The sequence below is a fragment of the Piliocolobus tephrosceles genome, chromosome 11 (assembly GCF_002776525.5).
Source record: "Piliocolobus tephrosceles isolate RC106 chromosome 11, ASM277652v3, whole genome shotgun sequence".
In the NCBI taxonomy this organism is placed as follows: Eukaryota; Metazoa; Chordata; class Mammalia; order Primates; family Cercopithecidae; genus Piliocolobus; species Piliocolobus tephrosceles.
Genome location: NC_045444.1, coordinates 117,967,032 through 117,976,122, shown reverse-complemented (window position 1 = coordinate 117,976,122; position 9,091 = coordinate 117,967,032). Strand labels below are relative to the sequence as shown.

At 44.7% G+C, this 9,091-nt stretch overlaps 1 long non-coding RNA gene across 1 annotated transcript in view; it reads left to right on the top strand.

Moving 5' to 3' along the window:
* The first annotated feature begins 4,192 nt into the window (after positions 1–4,192).
* Positions 4,193–9,091, top strand: part of LOC111527550 — a 20,705-nt gene continuing 15,806 nt past the window's right edge. The window contains exons 1-4 of the long non-coding RNA XR_002726700.2: positions 4,193–4,820; positions 4,951–5,052; positions 5,896–5,980; positions 6,352–6,410. This is a non-coding gene — a long non-coding RNA (uncharacterized LOC111527550). The remainder of the gene's footprint in view (positions 4,821–4,950; positions 5,053–5,895; positions 5,981–6,351; positions 6,411–9,091) is intronic.

Here is a 9,091-nt window from a genome sequence, read left to right as displayed (position 1 = left end):
AAAAAAAAAAAAAAAAAAAAAAAAAAAATTAATGAGTAACAGATTATCCCCAATCATTTGCTTTGTAAAACAACATTGCTGGCCGGGCATGGTGGCTCATGCCTGTAATCTCAGCACTTTGGGAGGCCAAGGCAGGTGGATCACCTGGGGTCAGGAGTTCAAGACCAGCCTGGCCAACATGGTGAAATCCCATCTCTACTAAAAATACAAAAAATTAGCTGGGCGTGGTGGCAGGTGCCTGTAATCCCAGTTATTCAGGAGGCTGAAGCAGGAGAATCGCTTGAACCTGGGAGGGGGAGGTTACAGTGGGCCGAGATAGTGCCATTGCACTCCAGCCTGGGCAACAAGAGGGAAACGCTATCTCAAAAAAACAAAACAAACAAACAAACAAAAAAACACTGCCTAAAACCATCCATTGGAAGGTTGATGGTTATCCTGGATGGATCAAGCTGGCAACACTCAAACCGTCTGATCAATTTTCACACCACTGACTGTGGAACCAGATCTGCAGCGGTTAAGTGCCCCCTAGAGGGACATTATAGAAGTACACAGCACCGAAAAGAATTCTTGCAAAACAGCTGAATCTGAATCTAACCAAGCTTCTAGTTTACAAAAACACTGATGAAGGAATATGGTAAAAAACCACAAGGTGTCAACCAAGTCCATATTAGAGACAATTCTATAGGACAACTAACAGTTTCTTCAACAAATAAAAGGCAATTTTAAAGGGGAGGTTCTCTCTTACAGATTTTTAAAAGATTTATTGGCTGGGCGTGGTGGCTCATGCCTGTAATCCCAGCACTTTGGGAGGCTAAGGTGGGAGCATCACTTGGGCCCAGGAGTTCAAGACCAGCCTGGGCAACAGAGGGCAATCTCTTCTCTACAAAAAATAAAAAATAAATTAGCCAGGTGAGGTGGTGCCCCAGCTACTTGGGAGGCTGAGGTGGGAGGACTACTTGAGTCTAGGAGGTCAAAGTGAGCCCAGATTGTGCCACTGCACAGCCTGGTGACAGAGGGAGACTCCATCTCAATTTTTTTTTTTAAAAAAAGAGACAAATCAACTAAGGTAATGTGTGTGTGTGTGTGTATATATATATATATATATATTTTTTTTTTTATCCAAAATGTGTTTATTGAGATTGTTTCCCACTCATCTTGATTCAGAGTGCTTTTAGTGCTGCTTCCTCCTAAAGGAACATCCTTCTGTAAACCTTGCTTTTCCTCCTGTAGGCTGACAGAGGACAGTGGAGCAGACAACACACAAAACTACCGTTTGTGCACGGCTAAGGACCGTGGTGATTTTACAGCATCCTGGGCATTTCACATCCATGAAGTAGGAACTGGGGCTCCACACCAGGAGTTTCTTCTTGTGTTTCCTCTTCTCCTCTTCTGGGAAGGGATGAAGGAGATCCTTTGCGAGAGGCATGTTCTCGTGTGGGTGGTTCGTCACCACCGGAAAGCAATGTGTAGATATTTTAAAATCCTAATTCAAAACAAACCAACAATTAAGACACTTTTTATTTTTGTTTTTTAGAGACAGGGTCTCACTTTGTCACCTAGGTTGGAGCATGGTGGGGGGATCACTGTAGCCTCAAACTCCTGGTGGACTCAAGTGATCCTCCTGTCTCAGCCTCCTGTGTAGCTGGGACTACTGGCACACACCACCACACCCAGCTAATTTTTTTTTGGTAGAAATGAGATCTCGCTTCAAGCAGGAGGATCGCTTGACTCCAGGAGTTCAACACTAGGCTGGGCAACATGGCAAAAGTCCATCTCTATCTATAGAAACACCACTACCCCCTCCCAAAAAAATCCCTCAAATTAACCAGTGCATGCCTGTGGTCCCAGCTACTCGGGAGGCTGAGGCGGGAGGATTGCTTCAGCCTGGGAGGTCAAGGCTGCAGTGAGCCATGACGGCACTACTGCACTCCACCCTGGGTGAGAGCAAGATCTTGTCTCAAACAACAACAAAAACCCCCAAAGTTTGCAATGAAGATTCACGTATATGTCTCTCCAGCAGTCTGAATGCTCTCTAGGTTAGATACATGCAAGTGGATTTGCTAAAGGAAGGAATGAGTATTTTTACCTTTACTCAAACTGCCAAACTTCTCTCCAAGTGTTTGTAACAATTTGCCGTTTCACCAGTTTCTCCACAATCCCAAAACACTCGTAATTTCTGTCACTCTGACAGATAAAATATAGTATCTTATTAAGTTGCATTTCCCTAATGGTTGTATAGTTGAGCTTGTCTTCATATCTTTGCCACTGAAATTTCTGCTGAAAATGGCTTTTCATATCCTTCAGTCATTTTTGTTTTTTTCTTGATTCGTATTTCATTCATATTACAATATTACATTTGTGTTGTACATGTTACAAATATTTCTAATTTGTTGTGTTTTAAATTGGTTTATAGAAAACTCCTGCAAGTTGTAAATTGTAACGTGGTCAAATCTGTCACCATTTCATCGGTAGGGGAAAAAATATTTTCCTCACCCATCTTAAGGGTTATGGCTGACACCCCTATAACAAGATTATTGAGAGAAAGGCATAACAAATTTAAAGTCTTATGTGACATAGGAACCTTCAGAAACAAAGACCCGATGACCTAAAGAAAACTGTATTTTTATGCTAAGCCTCATGAAAGAAGTAGATAGTTGTGCAGAAACATGACTGGACGAAAGGAGCATCATCTAATGGTCATACATAGGGGTGGGAGGAGACTTCGGCATGGCCCATTTGTTCAGATTCTTTGTTGGGTCTCTGCATGACACTTCTCCGCCCCAGGTATGCAGCAAGACTCCTCTGGAATGAGGGTCTTATGACCTACTTCACATGAGGTAGGCCAGTGAATTCTTTTATGACCCTGCTTTATGGGAGAAAGGTGGGAGCAGATCACAGAGACTTTTCTTCTGTGGTTTTCTCAACCGCCAAGGTGCCATATTTTGGCACATTTATGGATTGTGCTTGTGTCTTATCCTGTCCTTGTTATTGATTTTAATAATACTTCCTGGCAGGGTGCGGTGATTCAATTTGCTAATACTTTATTTGAACCTTGCATCTGCTCATAAATGAAATGGGCTTTTGCCTTTTCTTCAGTTGTTCTTGATCAGATATATATATTTTCTTAAAGTATTTGGGCTAATCTCATAAAGTAAGCTAGGTAACAAGAGTTTAGTGAGGTACCAAATCTAAAACAGGTAGGCAGATTGTTCTTTCTATTCTCATTCTTTCCCTATTTGGGTCTTTCTGAAGCTAGGATAGGGCCAGGGGCCCCTTACTCAAAATCACCCTTCCCTATCCCCCAAGCACACACAATATCCCCAAAGTGTCACTGTTCAAGTTCCAACGTGAGGCTAACTCCTAGGAGCTTGATCCTCCTACTGGGGCTACTGGTGTTAATGGCCATGGGGCCTTGTGAGAGCACATGTTCATGACAGTCCAACTCAAAGAAACTAGGAGAGAGTATTAAGTGATTGAGAATTACACCTTAACTACCGGGCCTTCTTTAAATGAATAATGAAACTCACTACCATCTAAGTCACACGTGTTTTGAGACGTCCATGATAAAATTTTGAAAAAGCACCCAGTACGCTGGGTGGCACGAACACGCAGCGGGGCGAGGGCCCCTACAGCAGCGACAGCCTTAACGGAGTGACCCTCAACTGTCGTCTCAGTGTCTCCTTCCCGGCTGGAACCGACGAGGTCGCTAACACAGCCCTCACGGGGCGGGACGCAGCATGAACTGTTTAACGGCCCCGAGCGCTGGGAACCCATCCCGGCACAGGCGCCCTCACGGACCGGTCGCTTGAAAGACTGCTATTCACTTTCCGACTGCCCCACCGCCAGAGGAGCGTCGCACCGCGTGACCGTCACCAACTCCTCGAACACTGGGGCGCCTCGGCCTTCTCCCGCGCCAACCTGGCGCGAAGACCATGGACACCGCGCGCAAGGGCACCAGCCAACGCAAACCACTACCTCCTGTGCTAGACCCCAGCACAAGGTCCGCTCACGCGCAGGCGCAGTACGTGCATTCCCCCCTTCCACCCCCGACTCGAGACTCCGTCCCCAGGCGCCCGTACGGCCCGCCCCTCCCAGGGTCGCGGCTCAGGATTGGTTCAGGGGTGGTGCGGGCTCTGATTGGGCGAGGCGGAGTCACCAGGGCGCCGTCGCTCTACGTGGCCAAGGTCTTCCCGGCGGGTCTTGGATGTTGGGCAACAGCTGAGAGGGCGTCCTTAGCGTGTCCGCGCCCGCGGGTTTCTCCGGGCTCTCCGCAGGCGTCGTGCCCGCGTCCGTCACGCGTGGTGGCTCTCAGGGGCGCACCGCCCAGGCCCTTTGCCGGGCGCTGGGAGGGCGGGGCCCTACACCAGCGACAGCCTTAAAGGAAAACGTGTTAGGGACAAGGGGGTTGTAGACTCATTTGTGTTCTGAATTCTGGTGGGGTAGTGATGGAAGCTGCCCCAGTTCACAGAATTATCTGACTGGGGAGGTAAAGGTACTTGAATTGCAGGTGCCGTTTTTGGCCCTGTGTCCCCTTTATTTTGGCCCAGTGTGCTTCCGTTTGAGTAGTCTGTAGTGGAACTTTTTTTTTTTAAAGTTATTTGAAAACACGTGATGGAGCAGAATGAGAGTAGTAGGGAGGAATTCCTGGGAATTTGCCTTTTTTTTTCCCCCCTTTCTTAACCTTAAGGAGTTTCCACTTGTCGATTGTGGCAAAAGAAGAGGTATGGGAGATCTCACCTACAACATCAAAAATCACCTTTTCTATTTGTTTTTCTGTTCGCTGGTGTGAGTAAAATACCAAATGAAAATAAAAAGTTAAGGTGAGGCCTAACATAAGTTTATTCCAAATGCCAGTTTACTGTTGGAAATACTAGAGGCAAAACGTGCATGGCTTGGAATGTGTGAAGGCCCCGTGATGTGCCTAATAATAATCTTGTCCATTTTGAGCAGGAAAAAAAATCAAGGTGAACTGAAGAAAATAAGTCCCCAAAGCAGGCAGAAGATGGGGAAGATGAGATGTCAGAAGCTAAGGACAATAGCAGTAGAGATGAGGTAATTATATGTACGGAGTTGAGCAGAGTAGCATTTATTATTAATGTCAGCAATTAAAATCCATAGTAAAGCAGTTAAACTGCATTGTTTAATCTCAAAAGTTGGCTGGGCTGGATGGCTGTCGCCTGTAATCCCAGCACTCCGGGAGGCGGAGGAGGGTGGGTCACTTAAGCCCAGGAGTTTGAGACCAGCCTGGGCAATATGGTGAAACCCATCTCTACTAAAAATACAGAAATTAGCTGGACGTGGTGTCTTCCACCTGTAGTCCCAGCCACTGGGGCGGCTGAGGCAGCAGAACCGCTTGAACCTGGGAGGTTGGAGTGAGGGCGCCACTGCACTCCAGCCTGGGAGACAGAGTCTGTCTCAAAGAAAAAAACAAAAAACAAAAAACACAAACCTCAAAAGTGATATTGCAAACACTTTTCAACTAGTATTACAAATCCACACTAAACTTGATACCAAAACCTGACCAGGTCATTTTGAGAAATCACAGACCACTCTCTCTTTAATGAGCATAGATAAAAACATTCCAGAAATATTAGCAAATTGAATATCAATGTTATGCAAAGAGTAATACATCATAATGCCTCGTGACCAAGTGTGGGCTATTTTGGGAATGCCAAGGTGTTCTTTGTAAAGTCATATTGGTTGTCTGGAAATACTGGTTTAAAAGAAAATCTCTTCATTCTTTAAATTGGTTCATTAAAATCCATTCATTTGTGGCCCAGGAGGGTGGTGCTTTCCCTCAGCCCTGCCTGGCTGTTTTAAATTAAAAAGAAAAGAAAAGAAGTCTATTACTTTGTGTACCTGCCAAACATGTTTTCGTATGTCTTCTTTTGACAGATATTGAAGTCTTTACTATGTTCTTCTGAGAGCCTCTCCTTTGAAATTTGAAAATAGGTTTAAGTTGAGTCCTGAAAGAATTAAGGTAGGTTAGTGGGTACACAGCTAATGAATATGGAATGCTTCATATGTGCAGCCATTGTACAAGGGCTTTATGCCAGGGGTCCCCAAGCCCTGGGCCACAGACTGGTACTGGTCTATGGCCTGTTGTGAACCAGGCCGTACAGCAGGAGGTGAGCGGTGGGCAAGTGAGGGAAGCTTCATCTGTATTTACAGCTGCCTCCCCATTGCTGGTATTACTGCCTGAGCTCCGCCTCCTGTCAGATCAGCTGCAGCACTACTGTCTGATAGGAGCACAGACCCTATTGGGAACTGTGCATGTGAGGAATCTAGGTTTTACACTCCTTATGAGAATCTAATGCCTGATGATTTGTCACTGTCTCCCATCACCCCTAGATGGGACTGTCTAGTTGCAGGAAAACAAGCTCAAGGCACCCACTGATTCTACATCTATGGTGAGTTGTATAACTATTTCATTATATATTACAATGTAATAACAGAAATAAAGTGCACAATCAATGTAATGTACTTGAATCATCCCTCTTCCGTCCCACTGGATGCATGAAAAATTGTCATCCGCAAAACCAGTCCCTGGTGCCAAAAAGGTTGGGGACCACTGCTTTATACATTGTTTCATTTCATCCTCACAGTGACCAGGTTAGGTAGGCATCATTAGCTCTATTTTTTAGACAAGAAAGCATGCTCGCTTCGGCAGCACATATACTAAAATTAGACAAGAAAGCAGATTTAGCCATGAACCAGCTTGCTCATGTTTCCAGAACTAATAAGTGACAGCCAGGGTTATACATAGGTCTGCTGAATCCAAACCCTCTATACCTTTCCCATTCATTTTTCAGTCTTCTCCTAAGCAGCTTGATCTGAGAGGCAGATAGCATTTATTTGTTGTCCACTTTGAGCGCCTGGTTGTGTGATAGACACTTTCTTCAACCCTCTTCAGTCTAGTTGTTTTAATTAATCAAAAGTAAAAGTGGGTTTTGGGTGCCCTTGTCACACACACTTATTAGGGATGATGGATTTGTTAATTTACTTGACTGTAGTAACCATTTTGCCGTAAGTATATTAAAACATGTTGTATACTGTAAATATATACAATTTTTTAAAAAGTAAAAGTAGGGAAATCATGAAAATTATCCATCCATACCTTCTGATTTTAATTTAAGACATATTATGTATTCCTTTGGCAATATATATATTTTTTTTTTTTGATTTTTTTTGAGACGGAGTCTCGCTCTGTCGCCCAGGCTGGAGTGCAGTGGCCGGATCTCAGCTCACTGCAAGCTCCGCCTCCCGGGTTTATGCCATTCTCCTGCCTCAGCCTCCTGAGTAGCTGGGACTACAGGCGCCCGCCACCTCGCCCGGCTAATTTTCTTTTTTTTTATTTTTTAGTAGAGACGGGGTTTCACCGGGTTAGCCAGGATGGTCTCGATCTCCTGACCTCGTGATCTGCCCGTCTCGGCCTCCCAAAGTGCTGGGATTACAGGCTTGAGCCACCGCGCCTGGCCCCTTTGGCAATATTTTGATATGGAACCAAGGCCTTATCTTCGAGTTCGCTGCTGGAGTAGCTTATCTTCCCTGCATAAAGTACACACATAAGGCATTTTCTGCAATTTAAAGTTTGTTTCTTTAAAGAAAAGGAAAATTCTAACACCCTAGTAAGTAAAGCAGTTTGAATACAGATTCCCACAGTTTTATGGCTTTTCCCATTCTTTTATGGTTGCTCACACACACTTAATTTGATTGCAGTTTTTTAAACTTTATCAAGTACTTCCAAAGCATTGAAGTTTGTTTTCATTGACTCAATAACTTTTTGCATTTATTTTCTTTTATTTTTTGAGATGGAATCTCACTCTTGTTGCCCAGGCTTGAGTGCAATGGCACAATCTTGGCTCACTGCAACCTCCAGCTCCTGAGTTCAAGTAATTCTTTTGCCTCACCCTCTCAAGTAGCTGGGATTACAGGCATGCGCCACCACACCCGGCTAATTTTTTTTTTTTTTTGAGACGGAGTCTGGCTCTGTCTCCCGGGCTGGAGTGCAGTGGCCGGATCTCAGCTCACTGCAAGCTCCGCCTCCCAGGTTTACGCCATTCTCCTGCCTCAGCCTCCTGAGTAGCTGGGACTACAGGCGCCCGCCACCTCGCCCGGCTAGTTTTTTGTATTTTTTAGTAGAGACGGGGTTTCACCGGGTTAGCCAGGATGGTCTCGATCTCCTGACCTCGTGATCCGCCCGTCTCGGCCTCCCAAAGTGCTGGGATTACAGGCTTGAGCCACCGCGCCCGGCAAATTTTTTATTTTTAGTAGAGATGGGGTTTCATCATGTTGGTCAGGCTGATCTCGAACTCATGACCTCATGTGATCTGCCCGCCTTGGCCTCCCAAAGTGTTGGGATTACAGGTGTGAGCCACTGCACCCAGCCCTTTTTGCGTTGATTGTACTGGTCTGTATGATGTTTAGTTAATTCTGCAGTTGAAACTGCAAATACTATGGTCATATACAGGTTAGCAAACAACACAGCAGGTTCTTATTAAAGATACAGTTCATATACAAGAAAAAAACAACCCCATCAAAAAGTGGGCAAAGGATATGAACAGACATTTCTCAAAAGAAGACATTCATACAGCCAACAGACACATGAAAAAATGCTCATCATCACTCGCCATCAAAGAAATGCAAATCAAAACTACAATGAGATACCATCTCATACCAGTTAGAATGGCAATCATTAAAAAGTCAGGAAACAACAGGTGTTGGAGAGGATGTGGAGAAATAGGAACACTTTTACACTGTTGGTGGGATTGTAAACTAGTTCAACCATTATGGAAAACAGTATGGCAATTCCTCAAGGATCTAGAACTAGATGTACCATATGACCCAGCCATCCCACTACTGGGTATATACCCAAAGGATTATAAATCATGCTGCTATAAAGACACATGCACACGTATGTTTATTGGGGCACTATTCACAATAGCAAAGACTTGGAATCAACCCAAATGTCCATCTGTGACAGACTGGATTAAGAAAATGTGGCACATATACCCCATGGAATACTATGCAGCCATAAAAAAGGATGAGTTTGCGTCCTTTGTAGGGACATGGATGCAGCTGGAAACCATCA